The 27133-nt window shown below is 30.4% G+C and overlaps 1 protein-coding gene across 1 annotated transcript in view; it reads right to left on the reverse strand.

Annotated features, from left to right (window-relative positions):
* Nucleotides 1-27133, reverse strand: part of LOC112598551 — a 74073-nt gene that overhangs the window by 39730 nt on the left and 7210 nt on the right. Inside the window, exon 2 of the mRNA XM_025345065.1 lies at nucleotides 12132-12210. The gene's annotated coding sequence lies outside the window, so the exon portion shown is untranslated. The remainder of the gene's footprint in view (nucleotides 1-12131; nucleotides 12211-27133) is intronic.

A 27133-nucleotide genomic window follows, 5' to 3' on the forward strand; every position in this document is an offset into this window, starting at 1 on the left:
ATGTTAGCGAGTTAAATAGGTTGAAATTTAGATCACAATAATTAAAATTCGGATCGTACCATGGACAAGAATTGTAGTCTCTTAGACGGCAAACCTATTTATCTCATAGTCACGAAAACAGATAATATTGTAATAGCGCAGATTAATTTTGATTTCATTATAAAATAATGATTGATATATTTACTTTTTTGTTTCTTCATATTACTAATATTACAGAATTCTTCATGGTTCTATATATAATATCTGAGCACTATATTATTTATAATAGCTATTATGAACATAATACATATTTATTCTCCAAAAGAAAGGTTCTCATTTGAAAAACAGAAGTTTATATATCTACAGGACACTATACTTAAGTAACAAGTACAACAATATAGTCTCAAGAGTTTAAAAATATGATCTCTAATTAAATTAAAACACTTCAAAAATCAGCATTTGAATAAATTTATTATGAAAAAATGGATATACACATATGATTGATGAATATCCCACAAATATATTCCCAGTACCGCGTGTTATATAAATATTTTAAAAATCAGAGTACATAATAAATACACCACACACACATACACCTTTGGTTTATTAATAATTGTATCTTTAACTTTTTACAATATTTGTTCATACAATCAGGACATCAAATTCTCAGGTTTTGTATATGTGTGCGTGCGTGCGTACGTGCGTGTGTGATATAATATAAAATTTATTTTCAACCCGTGAAATAATTAATGCTACATAATTAGATACACGTACGATGAAAACACCAGTAGTAACTATATAATAATAATACACGTTGCTTCTCACGATTAAACGGAAATACATTTTACGGATCATTATTATTATAATACGTACATGTATAACTGACAGAGAAGATATTAACGTTTGCGTTTATCTATATGACTAGGTATATATTAATATATATCCAGCCATTCCAGCCATGGATACCGCCTTCGTTATAAACTGAGTTGATAAAAAAAAAAAAAAAAAAAAACAATTATTTCAAAACACGAACCGAAACCACAAATCAAATTTAATAAAACAATAATTAAATATCTTTAGGGAATTCGTCCGAAAAAATCAACAGACTGATTTTTAACCATTTACGGCACAACGTAGACGTCTGTACGCCGCAGGCTGCCTATCCGAACACCGCCAGCTAATTACCCATCACTTGGTTAATGTCGAGTGACCGTTTCAAAATATAATACATCACAACATGTCCACCGTTTGTAAAAACAGATAAGCGAGTATACATAATTGTATTACGTAACACAAAATTGTATACATTTTTCCGTTATTTTCGTTTGTATTATAATATATTAGTATATTACTATTTAAACATAATACTATGATTATTACATTCTGAGTTTGTCTAAAAATATAAACAAAACCCAAAAAATAATAGACAGCAGCGAATTATTCTTCCTATTATGCTATTATTTGTAATATGATAATTTACACGCGGTGTTATGCAGTTTATATAAAAATGGAAAAACAACGCTATTATTTTGTAACACTAGCGGCGATGTATTCTTTACGAAATGTGAAAGTTATTCCAAACAGAAAATCGCCATGTAGAAATCTAAAAACTTTCAGAGACTGCCCCGAAAAGTACCGTATATTTTGTAACATTCAATGTATAGACGGCGGATACGCGAATCGCCTGTGGGAACCCGCCGCCCGGTGCGTGTGTACGGCCGTACGGGACGCGTCTAATTCACTCTCAATTAACACGGAATAATAGAATAGAATAACGTAGAACACACATCGACATAACGTTTTCGTATAGCAATACATAACATACACACTAAACACACTATACACAGTATTATCGTATTGTTGGCAAAATAATGTTATATATTATGTTCACTTTCACGGGTCTTCACTCTTCTATGCTGCGTATAAAATATAATATTTAATAATGAAATTGAAATATAATGTCTGTGTACGATTTTCTCGCCGCGGGCGATACTATTTAGTCGGGGGAGGTGAACGGCATGGTCCTTGACTGTTCTACACGTGTGCGAACCCCACGCGGAAGAAACGACCAAAAACGCTGACAAAATGATATCGCGAACTGTCTAATAATACGTACTAGTATTAGAAGTTGAAGTGGTAATGATAGTATTACAATGTATATAAAGCACACCGAATCTGCCATTTTATAAACTAGATGCTAGATGTATACCTACCATATACATACCTATGGGTAACCTATGTGTATATAATTCACGACGTGTTTTGGACAGTGAAAACTACTACCTGTGCTATAATGCTATATCCTTGATGCGCGGAAGAGTGCCCTTGTTGGATTAGCATACAACTATGCGTCATGATGGGGTATTGTTGTCATTATTGTCGTGATTATTATTATTATTTTTATTATTATGATTATTATTGTTATTAACGAACGCGTGTCAATATGATGTTTTGTGGACAGCTGTAGTGCCGATAATAATGATAATAATATGAGTTATGAATTGAACGTCTGCGGACACACGGAAACCAGGTGCCATTGTATGTTATCACAATAAATATGATGTGCGTGTTTACGTACAATATATGTATGTGCAATGGAAAATGATCGGTTTTGATTTCCACGTTTTTCATTTTTATATTTAGGTAACAATACTCTACTCGTAATAAACAACATCGAGCATTATACCTAGATAATAACAATATAAACGTACATTTTATTGTATTTTACCTACTTTTGAAAAACCGGATTGCGGAAGGTAGGTATAGCGAAAATTAGATATTTTCCACGTAACTATACTATGATTTATAATATATTATATGTGCTTAATTTGTTTTTATGTAATCTAATATATTATAATTGTAACCTGGTATTATATAGTATTAAACAGAAATAAAAACATATTGTTGCAATATTATGTACGCAGGGTCTGTATCAGAATGTAATATAAATATTATAAAAAAATGTGAAACAAACATGCAAAACGTTACACGAACAATCGTTAATTTTCATTTCTCACTTATAATAATACAATGTTATAAAATCATGTTGATGGATTTGTATATACTGTGAGCTGCCACAACTATGTCAGAATATATTACTACGACTACATGCGTACATATTATAACAATATCAATATTATAAATTACAATACACTGATTACAATTTTCACCAAGTTGTAAAGAACTAAATGTCGAAATAATTGCAGTATATATACGATGGCGAGCTATATATATTGTATTATTAACAATCAGTCATTATTTTTATTATTATTTTTTATAAAACGAATGGTGTAAATGTGTAATATAATACGTATAATAACTGTGCAAATTGTCTTTTATGACTGCGAAACGTGACAAAAAGTGAAATAGCCGAACATTTTGTAATACGATTTTCGTTTATGTGCACACGTATAAACGTAGCATTAATTGTTTTTCATTCATTTAAGCGCATACCAAATCAATCGAACGATAGTTGTACCTACACTTATACAATATGTACAACAATAAACATCGATATATGTGTACATTGTTGTGGAAAATTATAATTTTTTTTTAAATCAGAAATCAAATTTTCATTTGTACAATATAATATAACGTTTTTGATACAGATATAAAATCAAATAATCAATAAAAAGAAAGTAATATCTCGTCAAAAATAAAAATATATAAATCAAAATACAAATACATAATAAATTATCATTGTACAAAATAAGTTTTCTCTTGTGGTCGAACATGAAAATGAAAAATGTGGTTATATTTTTTATATTTTTATTGTGAAATTAAATGTGTATGATTTTATAAATATATTAACTTTTACTAAAAAAAATATTTTGTTGACTATGGAATTACTAAAATAGTACAAGTCTCTAATCGTATACATTATTTTTTTTAGTTATTATAAGCGCTTTTATGAAATCTTTTTTAATGTTATTTTTACGTAAACGTTCGTTATACCTCCGCGTAGGCTCGATTTCGTCACAGAACTGAAAATTCGTTTTGATGGAAGATGGGCGTATTCTATTTTTATGTCAAAAATAATAGACTATAATATTTCAGCAATACCGTAGAAGCCTGTGATCATAGGTAATATCATAAATTGTCTCACTGATGTATAATATAAATTGAGTTATTACTAAGCAGTGTAAGAAGTGACAGAACGTTATAAAAACAAATAAGTAGGTCCTTAGAAGAAGCAATTTCTAAGTTTCTCAAGAGTCATATTCTTTTAATTTTATAAATCAATATAGTTTATAAAAATGAATTTATAACGAACAGTTTACACCATAAAATAGCTCGTTATTAACTTAACTTAAAAATAATATTAAATAAATATGTATACAAAATAACAATAAACCATGATCTTCAATTTGAAACGTATGCGTAAAAGATTTATTGTTAAATTGTATTTACATAATCGATTATTTGCACATGGAAATCGTACTTGAAATTACTATATTTAAATATTTAAACCATTCATACTCAGTATTGGTATAAAAATATTGCTTTTACGACTATGTATCGTCTACGGATGATTTCGAATGACATAAAATATGTTATTATGCAAAAAACAGCTTTTCAATAAAATAGCAGATCATAATGTTACATAGGTACAACGAAATCACACTTATATTTATATTTTTATATACGCAAACCTAAATAGATGCGTTAACTAACGATCCAGTTTGGAGAATAAATTTGAATCGTACGTCTTGTATACTCGCTATTGTCGATAAACAGTAATTATTTTATTCAACCAATTAAATTTAAAAAAATTCAAGTTAAATAAGACCTCTAAAAAATATAAAAGTACTGAAAGTACTGATTAAAATCTGAACGTAATAATTGCTATCTCATATTATGGTCAATATTTTGTTAAAAACGACTGAGCCACTGCAATTTTCTTGAAATATAACTGAAAATTTTTAAAAATTTCATCTATATTCTATATAATTTAATAAAAACAAAATGTTTTGTAATATGCCTAAGAAAATTAATCATATACGCGATTTTAAATCGTAATCCTACAACCAAAAAATCGTCACTAAATTTTACACTTAAATAACCAACGGATGAAATGCGATGTATGCAGATGATCTATTTGCGATAAGAGATTATATTTGTAGACTTAGATAAAAAATCACTATATGTATGTCTAAGCTTAAATGTTTCAACTGAACACAATAATTGGGGGTCGTGATAAAAAATAATATTCCATTCCGTAGGTATATCAATTGTTACGAAACGAATAATAATCAACTCTTCTAGCAAATATTATAATGACCCATGACAATAATGAACTGAAATTATAGCCTGTAAACACAAGTGTGAGTACTCAATACTCGCATTATATTGTACTGCACAAAATTTCCAAAAAAAAAAAAAAAAAACATATAAAATGCGGAAAATTATGACTACCTAGTCGCTTTTTCGAGTTTTTCTTTCTAATGTAAATTTTATATATAATATAATATAAAGTAAATATTATAATGTGGTTAATAAAATAATAGTCGTGCGCACACAGTATATACAATGCATCATAACTCAACAGTACGTCTATGGGGCAAATGAGCTTAAAGAACGTATCCCCTTTTATTGAAATACATAATACATCAAACTAAATAAATTATTTCAAAAGCCAAAATTTTACCCAAGTTTTCGTATGATTACATAACATTTTGTGTCATATTTAAATATAATAGATTTATCTTCAGGTTTTCTACAGAAGAATAGCGATTGATAATTTGCACAAAATGTATTTTAATACCTAATTACAGTGTATTACAATTATTGGTATTTTTAAAAATGTTTTTGGTCATCGAAAAAACACCTTAAAAAACTCTTGAAAAATCCGAATTGGCCAGTTGTACCACTGCACTACGTTTTATATATCTATGTGTAATGTATTAACGGCGTTTACGTTTAATTATATTGCATTGGTATTTACTGTATAGTACACGAGTTAAGCGCGTCTTACGTAAAGACCACGCGCCGGCGATGACGGTGTACTTATTCGGATGATCGCGAGAACACGGGAAATGACACGATCATTTATTATCTCGACAAGATGTTTAAACGACGTGCAATTATTACTATCGTGCTCTCGAATAGTATGTAATAGCGGTTTTTTTTTTTTAAATTCACGCCTTAAATATATTATATTTATATGTAATACAGGTAGCTATGCACACTTCCATACAGTACGCTACCGCTTTCAGCGTTTCCGTTGTAATAATGAATCATTATTGAGCTCTTCGTTTTGCACTTAAATGATTACATCTAAATTTTAATGTTTACATAAAAATACGTCACATTATAGTCACTTATTAAATTAATAATATTATAAGATTGGGTATTTCTTAATAATTATTGTGTACCTATACTGTATAACATAGGTGAGTTGAGTTATAGATTAGGACGCTGGGTAGTTACTAATATTTTAATATTCTTGTTTGACAGAAAGCTTAATCACAAAGCGTTCACCTCAAACACGTAAATTATTTTAAGACTTTTAAATATTTATGATATTACTCTTTTACAAGATTTTAAGCTTTTAAGTAAATAAAAACAACGACAATAGCTGGACAAACAAAATATCAACGATTTATATTAATATATAATTGTAATAAAATTGTATCACTTACAAAAATTAATATATTAAAGAAAATTCAAAGTGTTTTCAGTTTTTTTCACGTCAATCAATTTTTTTTAAATGTACCCGTTAACCGTTTCGATTTTATTTGATTTCTCTTCAAACACTGTAAACAATCCTAAACATCATGTGTTTACAAATAATATTCTCATCCTTGTTAAAATGTATTACTAGTATGGGAACCGTTTTTCTTTCAACATTTTGACTATATATATATATACGTGTGAGAATGGAAAAAAGGAAATCTGTATATCTTTCCCAAATTAGGTGAAAAATATTTTACTCTCACTCTTTCTCCGTGCGAACTAATTATATGACATGTGATTTGAACACGATTATGTATTATTTTCATCGCAGGTGTGTAATATATTTGCATTTCACATAACCTTTAATTTTTCTGAGGTTGTAAGATATAAGATACTTTCACAATAGTAAAGTTCCCTATTAATTCACCAAAACTAATCAATAAATTAAGTTAATACCTATTTCATATTTTTTTATTTTTTCCCCTTTTTTTATTAAATGTTTTACTGTTGTTTTAATTAATATTAACAATATCTAAAAAACAATACATAGATAAGAGATAAGATTTATAATTATCATTTAAAAATATGTGTATTGTTTTATGAAGATGTAAATTTTCAAATAAATTAAATATATACGTCAATGTATCATTTGTAGAATACAGTTATATTCTTATTCAATTGTTAGAAATTAAAATTAATCAAATTTAAATATTTTATCATACAGTTACTTCATTTACGGTTATAATTTTTAAGAGTAATAATTTAAAACAGTTGTACCTGTGTAATAACAATTGCATGAACTAGAATTAATATTCACATGTATAACTATGAGAAAATACAATATGTATATTATACATACGTTACGCATACACAAAAAAATATAATATGACATACATGATTTGTATTTTGAATCGAAAACAAAGCTGTTTTAAATTTAGAATAAAAGTCTGGAATAAAACTAATAAAGATTTTTAAAGTAATTAAATAATTTTATAAACTTTAAAACTTGGTAAATATTGTTATCAAATCTCCTGAGGTGGACTTATATTTACAATTTAACTGTAGATAAGATTTTAGTAAGCTAATATTGGAGGTTAAAAGTCTTTATGTAATGGGGATTTTAAAAAAACATGTACTCGTATACGATAATAATAATTGATGGCCTTAAACATATCAGATAAACAGATATTTACAAAAAAAAAATTTAGCGAATTATACAAATATACAAATAATCTTTTATATTAGATACAGTCTAAATGATGCTTCTAAAATACTGCACAATACAATATTATTGGCAGCGTGCAAGCATACTATACATAATATATATATATGTTGTATAATCGTATTCAATCTGGAAAATCTGTTAGAAAAGTGAGGTCTCTCTGCGATGACCTCGTATTTAACACCATTAGGTTAGGAAAACACAAAACTCTTCATTTCCGGTTGTATTATTCAACGTCAACGGAAATGGTTATGCCGAATGATTAAAAAAATTATATTAATATAATACAAAACTACGTTTCATCAAATATAGATAAGTATCTGCATATGGTGTTATTATATATTTAACGTGATGTTAGATTCAATAAAACATATATATATATATATATATTATGTAAATGAACGAAATTGGTTATAATATTTATGTTCGATTAAAATCAAATGAACATTGCCATCTAAATTATTAGTCGTATTCATAATTATTGAATTGATTTCGTTTCAAAAGTCATTTAATATAATACATTCTAATTTTGATACAATTTTGGTTTTTATTAATATTATGATAAATGTATATTTTAATAAACCGTATAAATTAGATACGCGGAAAACTTAATAGCCCCTGAATTACGTTATATTTATCTACCTACACTAAATTTTTATTATATTATACAAATGATATTTTATGAGAACAGGGGTCATAACTTACTGCTGTATATTATAATTTATATTATTAATTAATCGTGTGTTGAAAAATACAATTATTACAAAAATAAAAAGCAGGCGTAAAAAATGAAAATGTTACACATGTGTTTACATATTAACGTTTTACAAGTACCTAAAAAATTATATATAAGCTATATTATACTAGATATATAATATACATCGGTACCTATGTATATACATTTACACATCAATTGGTCGCGCTATTGGTTACATGCGTGTTACAGCTCGTTATCGATTTGTTTCAAGACTTTCAAGATCATTATTTCCTTGTTGGTATAGGTTGGTATATAGAACACACTGACAATATCATAAATTTATAACATATCACATAAAAATGGTTCTAGTGTTTTTTATTTTCTTTTGTGTTATTTTCCCTCTCGTGTTTTTGATATGTTAAACCGAAAATCTCGTACACATATTATATACACAATTCCATGATGGACGTACGTATCGCGTCCTTTTTATAAATCTTATACATATAAGCTATATGCCTATATAACTACACATATGCCTACAATTTATGAGACTATAAACCGAAACGACCTGATATAACGGAACTATACAGAAATTGATTTTTTTCTCGATTAATATCTTACCGAAAATTAGCCTATTATTCGTAAAAATTTTACTATTTATTTCAGTAATTTCTATTGTTTTAACGCGAACTCGAATAAACGTAATGTTAATTGTTATCATCATTACATAATTTCCAAATTAAAATACACCAACATCGCCGATTGAATTTATAAATTCTATTCATTTACGTTTCCACCTATGACTCTGAATCAAATACCTCTATAAAATAATATGTATTATAACGGATAGGAATACAACAGGATACAGAAGACCTCGAAGCAGAATAGTTGAATCTATTGATATTATAAATGTTAAAACACTCATTGAATTCGGAGAACTATTCAGAGAAGAGCTCATTAAAACCACGCACTATTGTCTTTAGTTAAGTCGTTTCTCGTAGTTAGTAAAAATATTGATAAAATCAAAAGGTAGCCTTTTTAATATATATCTGTGCCTATATCAAAATATCTTTCTATAAAATAATGTTCTAAACGAAATCATTGAGATATATATTGTATGAACATAACTACCATTTATATAATATCCAATAATATATGAAGTAATCGCCATCAATTGCTGCTTTACACGTGAAATCTAATCATACGCGACTTACACGTTTTATAATAACATAAACTAAACTAGAGCGGCTAATTAAGTTTTTTAAATTTGGATTTATTTGTGCTTAGATATTATATTATACTAAATATATAAAGTCGCGTCAACCGTTACGCCACTGCACAACAACCCGACTGTGTAATACTACGATATAGTTAGTTCCATCAATAATAAATTCGTGTTTGTATCGATATAATAATAATTATATTTAAAAAAAATAATAATAATAACACTTGAGAGACGCCGTTTTTACACTATTGTTATTTTATAATAACGATCGGTTGTTATATACACATTGGTCACCTATATATATATAACTACATTAATAATAACGATAATAATAATAATAATAATAAATAGAACGGCGTGTGTTGGACGTGATGTCATTATGATCTGCGTGAGGACCATTATCTCATTGCACCGCGCTGAGGCAGGCCGGACAATCACGGACCTTACGCCACCCGCACGATCGGCACGGAAACAATTAATGTTGTAAACTTGTAAGCCACAGACGGAAAAAAAATTATTTTTTCATCTATCCATCATATATTTTAATTAAACGATACAGATCACTATAGTTATCTACTATGTATCCAATTTGTGTATAATATTATGCTATTTAGCAATGTACTTAAAACTTTCGTCGTACCAACTTCTAAAAGTTACAAAAAAATAAAATTAACTTTAAAAGTTATTAATCGTTGAATAATCTATCACCTAACTTAAGACGGTTGAAAAAAAAATACTTAACATGCTCGGCCCAACTATTTACTGTAATCGAGGAGATTTCGACGTCTGTATATTATATATACAATCGTGTTTATCGGTAATCAAACCTAGTAATTTTACTCGTAATTACGACCCGTCTAATAAAGTGATAAAATACTATGAAAGAGGAAATGGATAATAATAATTATTTCTCTCATCGAACACGAGCCACTTTTGAATTGTTCTATTCAACCGATAAACCTAATTGGTTTGGTCGTAAACGCCGACGAATGGTATAGGTAGTATTCCACAAGTAGATACAGTATATAGAATTAGTAATAGTATCGTTGTATGTAGTAGTACACTATACTGAATAAGTATAATAACGTCAAACCAAACATGTAATCCAATTTACTTTCATCTCAACTCCGTTTCGTATTATTATATTTCAATTTATACACAGTTTTACATTTACATAATATATACATGTTAGTAATATGAGAAAATCTCAATAGTTGATAAAAATTATGTTAAGAGATTACTTCCAAAGTAATATATGAAGCAAATAACACTATATATCATGCAGAAACCTATACTATATAATATAATTTAAATTCAAAATTGTCGTTAAGTACCTTTCTGAAATAATATAATATAATATAATATACAACCAAATTGATAACGGTAGAAATTTTATAATGGGGTTTTTTTTTTTGAAAATATTCAGATATACGTGCTAGATAATCGAATATATTACATACAGATAACATATATCTATAATAGGCATAATATTCCATTGTAGTGATCGTTTTTGTTATCCGATTATTGAGCCATTAAATGTAATATAATATTATACATACTAAAACACAATAAATCATGTATTTATGTTATAGAAATTGATTTTAAATAAACAAAATTTACATTACAACATCCTAATAATAAAAAAAGTTAATCTAAAAATAGTATACATAATAAGTCATAGAATAATATAATAGTATAGTGTTTTTTGGACTCTTTTTGAAACCCAAATATTTGTATCCATTAACCAAGTGAGTCAATAAGGCGAAAAATCCAAGAATAAAAATATATAGGTACCTACATATTATGCAATGTAATAAAAACATTGATTTAGATAATTTGATTATATACTAATAAGTGTTAAGTTAGGTAAGAAAAATCTTTAATCATCAAATTATATGCGATAAAATCGGAAAAATTTATTGAAAATTTGGAAATATTTAACCTCATTGTCGAGTGTAGTGGTTTAATAGACAAAATTGTTTTTATTCATTAGTAGTACTTGTAAATTGGAACAAGCCTATTTAAATCTAACAATCAAATCAGTCCATTAATCGTGAGTTTAATATGCAGCGACTGCTGTAATATGATAAATTGTGACTGATTTTTAAGCGTGTATAGCAGACTTTTAATTAGGTCTATATTTAGTAATCATATCGAATACATTATATTATTAAGACATTTAATAAATTATTATGATATATATGATAATAACAGTGTTTGAAAGTTATTACGCGCGTTTAAAACTGGTGAAACTACTAAACAAATATAAACATTGAACATATTATTTAAATACATAATTTTTAATCAAAATTGAAAAATAAAATTGTACTCACTCGTAAGACAGTATTGGCAATGATTTTTCGGTGATAATAAAAGTATTGATCACTGCCGATTGCGATCGCACCGCAGAAACTATAACACAAAAAACATACCATCTAAATAAGTTTATTATGCACATAATACTATATTACATATCTTATACACTATTATACTTTATTGTTTTATTATTACATATGATGCAGTATATAAAATCGAGGGCAATGTCTCTTCGCGAGTCCGTAAAGAGTTTGACCGCCACACACAACGCGGGTATACGTACATAATAATAATATACGTAATTTACATGTGTCGGCCAAGATCACGCGCGAACGTACGAAAAAAAAATCATTATCCGACGTGTGTACTGGTCGAACACTTTATCAAAGCTTATCGTCATTATATTACATGGGTATCCACATGTATACCTACACATCATCATGTATCTAAACTCTTGTAGTTCACGCGTGTGTTAAGCACACTATAGATGTACCTCCCAACCCTTACACGCATTTTCTGGAGGTAAGGAGTATTAATAATATAATGTCAGCTTAATATCATACAATATATATTATATTATGTACTCGTCTGTACATAATGACCCGCAACGTTTAATAGCGTACTTACCTACCTACAGTAATATTTGCGAATAATCGAGTGTAAAAGTATATACACCAAAAGAGGCTTTAACACTATATATGAGTTGTACGTTGGTGGTAATGTTCTTCAGGATTATTATTTCATTTTTTTTAATAACACTCAGTGTGTGAGGCTTGTATCTATTCAGGCATAGATTTAATAGACATATGAAGTCGTATATTATATTAAAATGTTCTTCACATGGCTGTAAGAAAAAGTTAATTATAAGTATAAAATAAAATTACAACGAAAGTGATATAAAAATGGAATAAAATGGAAATTGAAATGTATTGTGACTAGGTATTATGTATTAGATTTATAAGCAACGATATTTCCCTAGCGACAAAACTATTTTCATTTTTTTATCAAGTTATTCACGTATATCTACTATTTTCTATATTTATACGAAAGAAAATCTAAAATTATTTTTAACTCAAATTTTATATTTCTCTAGTAAGTATTTATAGTTATTGGATTATGAAATATGTATTCTACAAAATTTAAGTTTACCAAATGGCTAATTCTATAGTAAAATAATAACAAAAAATACTTAATACTATTCATAAATTAATTTATACGAAATAAACTGTAAAATGGTTAAAAATGTAATTCATATTATTTATTGAGAAATAAAACTACAAAAATTTTAATAAAATTTCAAACATACTTTAGACATTAGTAGGTACGCAGTTTTAGTCAAGAATTTAAATTATGAAAATAAATATAAAATAATTATTGTAGGTATATGAGCTTTACTAAATGTATTAAAAATATTTAAATTTTAAGCCATAAAAGTAAACATGATTATATATTGAGATTAAAATAAAGCTGTTTAAAATTATCAAATACATATAATATATTTATATATGCATAGGTACAAAAAGTTAATTATAGATAAAATTATTTTGTTTTATTTAACATTTCAAGACAAAAAAGTAATGACTTAATGTCTGAATAGTTTGTAATTTGAAAGATCCGTTATATTAATAACTAGTGTTATTATGTATAATATGTAGGTATACGGTATACCCACTTATTTATATAATATTATTTACTAGATATTATTATGTTTATCATGCTATAATTGTAGCATATTTTAAATCATGAAATAAAAAAATAAAAGTTTTATAAGTCAGTCGAACATTTTAACACGAATAAAACAATATTTTAATTTGACACCAAGATGATCGATAATATTATTTAAAAAGTGAATTTTATTTAACTTGACCGTGAATAAAAACGTGTAGATGCTGCCAACAGAGGTAATATAGCTGATGGACCCGAATGATTAGACAAATGTTTAACCATCGTGATGATGAGCCAGTAGGTTGAAACTTTTTTTCGCTTGACCGACGCTAATTACTACCACTAAACTCACTGAGAACCAGTTTGTTGGTAGGTAAAAAAAAATAAGAGACGGACAGAAAAGTAATTGATTAGAATTTTCATATAATTGCCGAAAGAAACCCGTTAACAATTGGAGCACACTGAACTAGATTTTTTCCGTCTCCCCAATCGAGTATTCTGTCAGCATATACACAAAATATCGAAAAATATGACTGTCTTGACTCTATTGAATAATAACGATACTATTATATCATACAACTTGTAATTATTTTTGAATAAAAGGTTTCATTTATGTTGTGCAGTACGGACAGCATCGGCTAATTTTAACGCCTCTAAATATCATAAACGATATTGTCCAATATAGTTTACCCAAAGTAACAATTTAAAGACTAAATAGTAATACAAACATAATATTATTAAAATAAGATTTTATTGGACAAATCATTTGTCGTTAAATTTTTAGCATAGAATATAATCATTATTATTTACATTTTAACAGAACAGCACGTGACAATTCTTGTTTTTTAATTATAATGACTACAAATTTTTGTAAAATTATAAAAATTGTTCGATAATAACAGATATGGAAAACGAACGTTGTGACTTGTGATACTAAAATATGTGGATTTTTTAATTATCATAAAATCTCTGGCAACTCCGAAAGCTATAGTTACCTGAAGGTACACACACACTACCTAAAATAATAATGATACCATCAAATCCATAAAGAATGATAATTAATATATACATAAAGCGTAAACAGATTATATTATATTATCTACAATATACACATTATATCTATTTGATGGTTTGATGTTTGATGGGTTACATAAAAAACATGAATTATATCGTTAAATAGATGCTAGTCTAAATTGAAATAAGTTGCAACAATAATATGATAATGTTCAAGGATAGGATAATTATTGATAAATGATCATAACAAATACAAGTATACGACCTTAACTTGTTTGTGACTAAAATTGGACTTTAAAGGATCTTCAATAAAATTACAAACTGGATATTGAATATTTTTTTATTGCATAAATTATGTCCAAATTGAGTACATTATCATTAAATAAAGACATGATTTTTTGGTTAAAACTTTGAAGATAATTGTTCTCAAAACAGTCTAAACAATATATTATGTAATTATTTGATCATCAAAAACTAATCGTTAAATATCACTGCAGCCTGTAATATGAAATATTTTAGGGTTACAATGAAAGAAAAAAAATCAAACAGCATAAAGCTATTAGACTCGTATAATATTGAAAGTGTGTTTTAAATTTTAAAATCATAACGATATTACATAAAATTAAGTATAAGCATGAAAACATCACATTCGTAGGGGACGGGGACGTTTAACAAAAATATTATCCTAATAAAATTGGAAGACCTACTAAAGTTAACCTATGATTTCGCTGAAAATTATTTATTGCATCAATAAAATACAATTTTATAATAAGAACAACTAAACAAGTACTACTAAAACGGTTTTAGGTTCTTAGATGCTTCTAAAATATTAATAATAATAATAATAATAATAATTTAGTGATACGGTAACGAGTCGATTTATTAATGACAGTGCGATTTGCTAGTTCGTTTTTCAGAGTTGGGAGAAATCGTTAAGACACATTTATCGCGTTAAACTCTGGCGCTTAAAAATATTACATTCAAACTATCTATATGTTTATACTAAATCAAACCGAGCACATAATGTACATTATATAATAATATATAATATATTAAAGCATTATAATATTATACATTAGTTTATTTTGATTGTAGGCCATTAACGTTACACCAGCTTAAACGTTATTATATTATAAATTTATAATAATACGTACATATTACATAATAGTGTTTGCGCGCTGGAATACACCTAAGTAGTAAGTATACTATAATGGTATATAGTCGTACAAAATAATCATTCTGATCTCGGCACAGTTCCGCGGCACAGACGCACACCGAACCAGTATAATGTTATCTTAGACCATATACTGTACTACTGCCTAGTACAGTAAGGTCCGTGAAAATTATAATGTTAAATAACATTACTATACCATATTGTTGTACGAGTGCGTGCGGTTTATAGACAACAATCGACGAGTATCGTCGCGCGCGAGTGTATAATTATAATTAACGTTATTTATACAGCTGCAGTTTTACCATAATATGCATAATAACAATATTATGTACACGACAACAAACCGAGTGAATCAGATAAATAAACATAATTTTCGTGTGTATTAAAAACGCTTATCGGCATCCGTCCGTCGGCCATTGCGTTCAGGTCCCTAAAACACTGTTGTATATTGGCCGATGCCTGGACAATATTGATATATTCCGTGTCGTAAACCATAAGCTCCGGGACGAGCGCGTCATCGTCGTTATCTATCGCGTTTGAGTGCGTGCGTGCGCGTAAAATGCATTTTAAACCCGATAGGGATCTGTACACGACCCGAACAAGAGCGGCGAACACGATTTTTACATATAGCTACACACACTTTACACGCGCGCATTGGGAAAATAAATGCCTTGGTCACACGACTTGGAAACTATGTGTGTTTCAAGTTCGATTTTAATTTATACACAGAATGTAATCAACGTCGCCGTCGTCGCCGCTGCCGCCGCAGCAGTAGTTTGTGTGCGCTGACTATGTAATATAATAATATACAGCATCTTATAGTATATATATAAATGTGTGTTTATTATTATATGAACGCAAAACGATATTATATGTACTTACTTATAATGCAAGTACATCGAACGACGATAAAGTATGCGTATTTTTTTCTTCTATACTTGGTGCAATATTTAATTGCTCGACGTTTTGTTAGTTTTTTAACAACTCACGTGATTGACGTCGAGATACGCAAATCAATATTATTATATTTTTGGTCAATCAGTGATCGAAATCGTAGGTTATACAAGAAGAAATGCCATGCCTCAAATTTTTTTCACTCATTCACGTAGGTAGTGTAATTTCATCTCACTATTAAGTTTTATATAAAATTAGCACCACCACTATACCTCATCAGTAATTGTATAATTTACATTATTAAAAAAAAAAAAGGTAAGGTTGTTTGTGCCATAATAGGTAGTATAACTTGAGTATTTTAAATAAAAATCATTGAATTTTAAGTATTTTATTTCAGTTCAGCATTTAGAATGTGAAAAATTAAAATAAAACGGTACTGGCGAATAATATACAAATTTAAATGATAAAAATCAATGAATTAGTCAATAGATTAATTTAGTTAAGAGTGTATAACTTATGGTAATCATTTGATGGTATATATTATCGTAAAAATCGAATGATGCTCAGATAAAATGTTTTCAACGAATTTCACACATAATAATATTGAATGTTCAATAACAGGTATTGGATATTTGGTTTTTCGAAATAAAATACTACTTTATATTTCACGAATACCTATATTATTATTAAAATAAATTGAATACAGCCAGGTATTACGTATACTACTATTCCGCCGTCGGTTCCCATTTTATTTTCATACTCGTTTGCCTGTATATACAGGTATAATCATACTTCACACGTGTTATTTTTAATTCTATTTTAATTAAGTAATAATAGGCGTAACATTCATTATACCACTGTCCCGAGATTCGGGAACGTGTACCACATAAAACGGCGAAACAGTCGTGTATGTAAACGCATAAAATCAAATTGGGGTCGACACGCGGTGTTTAATAATCGACGTGATTTTAATAAAAATAAAATACAAAAAAACAAGTGTAATGAAAACACAACATACACACGTATATACATAGGAGTCGATGACACAGTTTTGGTTTGGACGGGTCAATTAAATGACGGACTAGTCCAAATAACACAATGACTATGGTAATATTAAGTCGGACTATTGGGCGACTACTTTTATTACTGTTTACTGCGGAAGTCGATGCGCTTTATTATTGTTTTTACCGGACGGCGGCGGTGAAATGCAATCAAACTCAAATGACTCTGTGGCGTATCTAGGAGGATAATCAAAGGGATTGGCCCCTCAGCCACCTACCAATAAATCGAATTCGTATACACTCGAATTACACATTGTATGCCGTAAACTGTATACGTAATGTTTACGTATAATAAATACGTTTCGGTGTACATTTTCAATATTATCATAATATAATAATTACTACATTTCTATATGCAAAAAAAAGCTAGATTATCGCCCAATTTCCCGTACGAAAAATCCTAAACGCGTCGTTTCAATGAGTTCGAAAAACGATTTGGATCGTAAATCGAAAAAAAACTCGTACACTGGCGTATATGTAATGTACCATCGGTATCGTGGAGATCCTTTTCGATTTCATCGGACCAATTTTTAAAACGATTCTTAGTCGTACAATACAAGTCATAATCTCACCAATCTCGGAAGCAGTGTGCTGACGTTACGAGTGTACTAGATACTACACATACGACCCGAAGTTCCTGTATAACAGAGCTAAACGACCAACATCGCGATAAAAGAATATTGAGATGTGCGACGTCGAAGCGTTCAAATCCAGACACGCGCGTTTCCACTGTATAGACGATTTACGTGAATTGGTTTCCGAAAAAAAAAATGGGCCCGTTGTTCACGGTCGAACGGACGGACGGAAGAAAAACAAAAACATATTATGATAACACACAATATGTGTGTAGCATATTATACACGGACAAAATTCCATAACATGATGTAATTACGCATGCTAACAGCGCGGCGCGCGCCGCCGGATCGGAGGAGAAGAGGAAATCGTACTGAGAGAGAACCGATGATGACTCAATTATTATTCAGCGATTTTAACAGAAATCCAAAGATCCCCCGTGCGCCGCTCGTCGTGCACGAGGGGTACCTGCAATAACATAATATACCTCCAATATACTTATATATTATGATTTATAATAAATCTGATTTATAATATATGATAATATAATAATATAAACATATTTCCGTCTCATACTCTCTCTCGAGCACGCGTGTGTGTTGTGTATTCGTGATTAATTTCCCCGCGCTCTCGGTGTTATCTCACGTAACGCTGTAGGGCAATCTCAGACGAGTACTGCCCGGTCTTCCTTGACCTTCCTGGTGGACACGTGCTCCGCCACCGTCTGGTCACCAGCGATTTTCTGGGGAATTTCACGAATCGTTCGATAAGTGCGCCGCGCACACATTGACGATGATATTTATGACGCGCCGGTAGGTATACACCCGCGCCCGCGAGGGCCGCCGACGAGGCGAGCTCGAGCGACGTATCATTTATGAATTTGTTATAAATTTCTAAAATCGTCCAATACACGTAATGCATGCATTATGCAATCGGACCGACGAAAAACGATTGTGGCTCGTGCGATCGCGACGGCGGCGACGGTTTTAACGTTGTGCATTCCTAACGATCGTTCCCCGACGGCTACTGATTGTCCTATAGTCTCTACACGGACGCGTGTGCACGTCGCGGCGACGAGTCTCCCTGCGACGGCCAACCAACCACCACTACGAGCATCTATCGCACGTCATCGTCGTGTCGACGACCTGTTCTCGTAACATCCTCCACAGATATCTCGTCCGAACCGAGAGTCCTCTGAGCGTATATATTATCTTTGTGAAACGTATTGTGTCGCGCGCGAAGCACGATTATCGACTGGACGGAAAACAGAACTGTTCGGTACACGAGCGCAATAAAGGAACAATAATAATTACGCGTTTTCAAACGCCGACCGTGCAGTATACCGATCCGGAGGGCGAAAGATTTCTCGAGAAACTCGTACGTTATTATACATAGCGATATAGTATGACGAAATTGCATCGCATTCATTACACTCGTACAGTCGTGCGTACCTATAACAAATTTATATGTGGACAAGTCTAACTATATTAATTATGCACTATACACGTGCGACGCGTGACCAGAACGCGTTTGAGAACAGGAAGGTGCCCGTTTTTTAAAAAGCGATGTTCGTGCGATGTTTTAGCCGCAAACGGATGAAAATTTTGACCAAAGTATGCAATATAGCAACGCACGAATATTGTTTTAAAACGTGATATTTATCGTGAAGCTATAATAAAGCAATTAAAAATCCATATAATGTAATCGTCCAGCAGAGTGGATACTAGATATACACGTGTATGTGTATTTTAATGACGCTTCCATTTGGCAAATCGACGAAAATAATGAGAATTCCATCAATACCTACACGATAGTGACGACAAATAGCGATAGTAGGTATACAACTCGCGCGTATCCAATTTCAAAGTTATTTATATGAGAACACGGGCGCACCTCGTTAATCCACGGACAACTGTCGAAACGACATTAAATCTCTTCTCGAAAGCTTTGCTGCAGAATGATGACGTGGCGCGCAGACAAAACAACTCTGTCGGATTATTTCAATAACGAACTGAAAACACGCGCGACAAGTATGCAATACTTATGTATTATTATTATGATTAGTAGTATTAGCACTAGTCTAGTAGTCGTAGTAGCGCATGACATTAGCATCGTAGCGTTATTATAAATTTTAAATTGACCGCCACCGGTCGGATTTCGTTGGATGTACCGCTAAATCGCGGCGAAACCGAAACGCGCGGGATTCGTAGTCCGGAGCGTCCCGAGCTGATGGCATCTTGTCTTCGCGTCGATGTTTAATATTATAATAATAATACGGACGATTATTAGCCGCACGAGATTAAAAACACAGCAGAGCAGAATACACACGTACGATAATAATGCATGTGGAGTTTGAAAATCAGGTTTTCAACAATGTTATAAGCAGCTAGCGGCTGCGTAGCATTCGCGATTTGTCGTGGCCTGGTATATGTATATATGTATGAAGGTACGCGCGCGCGACCGACCCGAACAAAGACAAGTAAATAAATAAACGAGCCGAATGCACGCCGCCGCAGCATCACACGACAAAGGTCAATGTTTTTTTGTATAATATATTAGATGTGTGTGCGCGTGTGTGAGAGAGTTATGTAAAACGATATAGGCACGTCGTGGTGTAGGGGCTTAAAATATCATCCTCCAGTTCAATACAGCGGGGGCGGTAGAATATAATAATATAATAAGAGAATAAAGAAAAACCTTTCTCGAATGATACCATAACGGCGACATCGCACGCATTATATATATATATATACATAATACATTGGTAGTACAGCCCCAAGACGAGTACTTACGGGCTACGTTTAAGTCTATGATCGCAACGCACGGAATCCTATATATATATAATATATATGCGTATTAATAATATATTGTTATATTGTGTCGTCCTATATATAATGATACGAGTACACCGTGCGATGAACTCATGAATGAACGGATATAATATAATATATATATATATGCTGTGGTATATACTCTCGGTTTCGCGCAAACGACGTCGTCGTATATTTATTATTATACACCGGGACTACTTCGTTGACGATTGTCGCGCAATCAACTACGAATATCGTCTGGAGAGAAATCGAAAAACCGAAAGAAAAAAAAAACAGAAAAATCAAAACAGACAATGGCGCCTATTATATATACCTACACATATTATTATTGTTGTTATTATTTACGGCGGCGAGAGTGTGCGCGTCACATCCTAGACGACGAAGGTCCACCGCCGCGGCGGTGTAATGAACTAGAACAACAATGTTGATGTCGAATTAAAGCAATCGTCTGCACTCGTTTATCAGACCGTGGAAACCCAGTTGCGCCGGACGCGTCTCGAGATTAAGCATCGCAGGAAGTTTCCGACCGAATCATCGTCGTCATCATCACTGCTACCACAGCCGTCGACGTCGAGCTCATATTAAAAAGTATTGTGCGGGGAATTCAACACGATTGTTTTTTTTTTGTTCGGGATTACGGCTAATACAATTTTTAAAAAATAAAAATTCACTTGATGAGTTTATAGTTCATGTCGAATGCTGATATGTTTATTGTTTACAATTTCGTATATGTTTTTAAACCGAGCGGAATAAGTTATTATGTACATAAATATACATGATAATTTATTTCAGAAATTCGATATCTTCAATTATTTGTGTTCTGAGAAATTAAACATAAATATTCCTATGTACATTATGTATATATACAATAAAATATATTATCAAAACAATGGACACATAAAACAGTGGTTTCAACGAAGAAGCCGAATAATTTAACAAAAAAAAAAATTCTTTCTATGTTATTTTTTTTTTTAATTAAGAATTATATAATCTGTAAATTACTCGATGTTAAGATTAGTATAAATTAGGATAAAATAAATAAAAAAGACATGTACCCATAAAGATAAAAAATTTGGTTAAAAAAGTCATCCAATGGAACTTTATTATGGACAGAAGGAGTTAGACAATTTCAGGTCACTACTTACCATCCCGTATTAGGACAAGGAGAGAATTTAAATTTATTATTATTAGTTGACATTTTCAGCTTTTATGTGGCTTAAGAAAGCAGTGGTGAGGAAGGATATAATGGAATTTCAAATAGTTTAAATACATCAAAGAATTTAAGAAGTAATATTTCATTTCTATTTGTTATTGCAGGACTTAGTTAAAATGTTTGTTGATCCTTTGTTACATTTGTATACATTTACATGTGGTGATTTTGTCAGTCTCACAGTGGCTGTTAGTTGATGACAATATTCAGGATTAGCGGTGAATGACGATAGTTGTTGACATTTTTGTTTTGAAATGTGTGCAACTCAGTTGATTTTATATTGTACACCATTTGTTGGATAGTAAAGAGTACTACTTCGTAGAGAGCGCATTTTTCTAAGAGATCCGGCGACTTTGTACAAGAACTGGATGGGAAATTGTTCACACATATATTGATAACTTATTGATAATTTAAGTTCAGATGTGATCATAAGTTTGATAATTTTGACATTATGATAAATGATAATAATAGTCGCTTCTTTAAGGGTATTTTACTTATTCAATCTTTGTGTGTAAAACAGCGATAATGGAAACACTAATATACATACAAAATATGTACATAATATGCACTCGAGTACGTCTGCAGTAAATATATTTCAATTTATAAATAATATAATAATTGAAAAAACTTCTTAAAAAAAAAAAACTACAATTCGGTTCATAACAGTAATATAATATATGGTCACAATTTATATAAAATCCTTTTCTGGATTGCGATTATAAATATAATGACAATAATCATATCCAGAGAAATAAATCGCATACATACCAAATTATCCACCGCAATCGACGAGCTGATTGCACGCGTTTCTTCTTTTGCAACAGGAGCGTCTATAAAGCCGGTGTCCCTGTACGTATATTATTTTTTATTGTAACGAACTACGCAGACATTAGTGAACGATGACGCATTTGTTGTTATTGCTATACGTAATAACGGTTTACTATGATATTGCCACGCATAGAGCTAGGTATACAATATTATAATATGCAACGAGTAGCTCTATACATATACCTAACCCTATTGTAATATTCACAGCCAACAATACCGTTGCATATATATCGTTGTTCGGCAAAGATATTAAAACGAAATAATTAATAATAAAGACAAAGATATAGGGGAAACGTGAAACGTGGGAATTGTGTAATTAGAGATAATAATAATTGCACAATACACTATGTACGGCCTACAAACGATACTGAAAAAAATTTCAAATATTCTTAAAGAAAACTTAAAAGTATACGCATTTAAAAAAGGTAATCTAAACGAATTTTTAATTATTTTACAATTTTAATTTCGAATGTTCGTTTTCTATTATATAATGACTATAGCTGGTAAAATGATATAAATACTTAATAGTTAATAATTCAACGTTTAAAAAACGATATCATAAGAAATTATTTTAACATATGCAATATTATAATTATTATATAGTTTAAGCATTCCATACTCAAGTAAATGGACTCGGTGGACAGAATAATATATACGTAGTTTCAAGAGATTTAAACGTGTCGAAAGCGTAAAAAAATCGGTATACTTTAAAAACGATAATATTCATTTGTGTACACCATATAGTGTATAGCACATTATAATCAGTATGCAAATGAGCGTCAGCAGTGGCAATTAGCTGACAACGTTGAAATGGCGGCGGCAGAGCGTTTTTGCGCGCACGCTCTCGTCGACGGTTATCGTTCAGCGCGCTTCATAATTATATCATCATTGCAACGAGGGGAATGACCAAAGAGTATACTATTATTTTATTTTACTAACAACTACAGCACTACTGTACACACACATACACATACGTTTCTCTCTATCTAATTAATACAAATTAACAGCGAGTGGTTGCGGTGTACGTACAATCGTATGCGTTTTTCGACAGCTCTTCTAGCCCGACCGACAACCGGTTGCGCGCATTGACTCGTTGCGTCGTCCTCCTCTTCCTCGTCCGCTCATCAGATCACACTATCAATATTGATGTAAATATATCCACTGCAGGGGTTTTAAATTGAATCAAATAGGAAATTTTTGTCTGTGGATCACCGTCTCACTAACAGTTGAAAATTGGTTTCACTTTAAATTATGTGCGTCGCCGTCGTACGTTTTAAAATTTTCTAAATAATGATAACCTCATCACTCATTAACTAAAGCATATGGTATAACTGCAGCAAAAAACTGTACAAAAAACTTACATTATTAATTTGTTTCAAATTTTAATTTACCGACTGTCAAAATATTTTAATTAATTAATAGTGTTTGCTGATTAATGCGATAGCCAAATAATCATCCGATACGATATTATAATATACCTCTGTTCCCGTATGGTACGCACATGGCATATGCGCATATATTTCCATCGTCATGATGTGCAGCCTCCGTCACGGTTTCCGAACTCCTATATGGTATAATATTTATTAAACCTACTACACAAACGATACAATATATAACTACTATAACAATGTTGGTAATAGATAGCTAATAATTCATCTAGATAAAGTTAGATATACTTATATAGTTACAGACTACAGTCGTACATTTTAATATTGGCTGGCGCACAGTATTTCAGAAGAAAGTTAATGAATATAATAACATTATGTACGCGTACGTCAAATGATAATTACGTCAATAAAATGGTATCGTTGTTGGACATTTTTTTTTTAAATCATCCCCGTCGCACCAGAGTTGATATTTTCTACACTCGTTATTAGTTATCAGTGTTATCACCATCAAAATATCAATACATAACGTTCAACAATAAAATATAGTAACTTCGTTTGGAGTGTAAAACGTTCACACAAATCTTATAGTATGCAGCTCATAGACACTTACACGCGTATAGGGTGTAAGAGTAAATTATGTATATTTTTACGACGTCAGTGTCAAGGCTACGCGGGGGACGGGTACACGTCGGCTATGATAATAATGTATACGAGGGATATGTTATTATTATTATATAATAATATTGTAAAGTAATAATATATTGTTCGAGGCGCGTGCGACACCTACGACGACAGTCTACGTATAATGGTTGTATATTATTATTATTATTATTATTATTATTATTATATGAGTACTGCACGGCGAGCATTTCAGAGAAAGTACATATCCTACACTAACTATAAGATGCAATGTATAGCAGCATAGAACTGTAATAATACGGAGATTATTATTATTGTTATTGTTATTATTTAAATGAAATATAATTTATTAATATTATTATGTATATGCCGCAGATGTTTACGCACGTACTCTCCATTGTCTTGAAACCATTTTTTTGTCGTTATTTCTATTTATTTTTTTTACACTAAGTGGATTATAAATTATAACAACGTCCCCGAGAGAATATCGCACGAGCAACCACAGTGTGTTGCGAAACGATCTACGACGAATGAGGGAGATAAAATTCCAGACGACGTTTTTATAATATGTATACGTACGAATATAATAATATATAGTGTAATAATATGATCGGTGCAGTAATGGCTACGATCGCAGCAGACGATCTGGTGAGCCGCACATTACTCCTGGTCGAAATTACAATATAAAAGTCATCGGGCCATTCGACGATGCGATAATTTATAACACAGCACGATAACACGTTATACAGCTATAGAATGCATAATCGGCACTTGTTACGATGTGGTTCGCGTGAACTGCACCGTTAAAATGGTAATTTGGACGGTGGTAATATACGCAGATATATAGAAACGAAAAAATCGTGAGACCTTGGATTATGAAATAGAAAATTTAATAGTTATAATAGGGACCGAAAGAAAAAGCGGAAGTATAAACAACTTTTAAGCATAAGTATACAACTTTCCTTTAGAAATAGCCGTGAGGCAGACTAAATAAATTCCAGCCAACTTGAAAATTTGCGTGTTTAATATTAATACAATATGATATGCATGATATTAAAATATTTTCAGATCAATTAATCTATCAAACAAAATTCTTTAAATAACCATAAAAAAAAAAATAACAACCGATTAATTTGTTTTAAACGTGATTTTAAGCCGTAATAACATATATTAATACTGTAAGAGCTAAAAAGAGATAAATTAATAAATCTCTAAAATATAAAACAAACTATTATGGAGAAACAATATTTCAACTTGCTTATGAATTATTCATGTATTTTTACTTTCGTGGTTTTTGAAAATTGAATTAAATTAGATGTGATGTATGTAGACATGAATTATAGTAAAGAAAATGAAAAGTATAAATAAGGAAATATAAATTAAATTAAAAGCCTTCTATTTTCCTGCGGTATACATTAAACATTGTAAAGTGAAATGGTTTTAAAATGGAAGACGTATAGATGTTTAAATAATAATTCTTGCTCAAGCCCCCAAACCCTTAGGCAATATAACTTAGTCCATAGATACCTTTCATAAATTTAACGTGAATATTAAATTTAAATTGTATGATGGAAAAATAAGAAAAATAATTATTTATTGACCATATATAATACCAATTTATAAGTCATTATAGTTGAAGGAAAAATATTCTTACACTTTATACTTTATCAATTTAACTTCCAGTAGCTATAGAACTACACATAGTGTTTTACTTAATTTATTGTTAACTAAATAGGTATAAA

Source organism: Melanaphis sacchari, unplaced genomic scaffold, assembly GCF_002803265.2.
Source record: "Melanaphis sacchari strain LSU unplaced genomic scaffold, SCAv2.0 Contig48_pilon_pilon, whole genome shotgun sequence".
Lineage (NCBI taxonomy): Eukaryota > Metazoa > Arthropoda > Insecta > Hemiptera > Aphididae > Melanaphis > Melanaphis sacchari.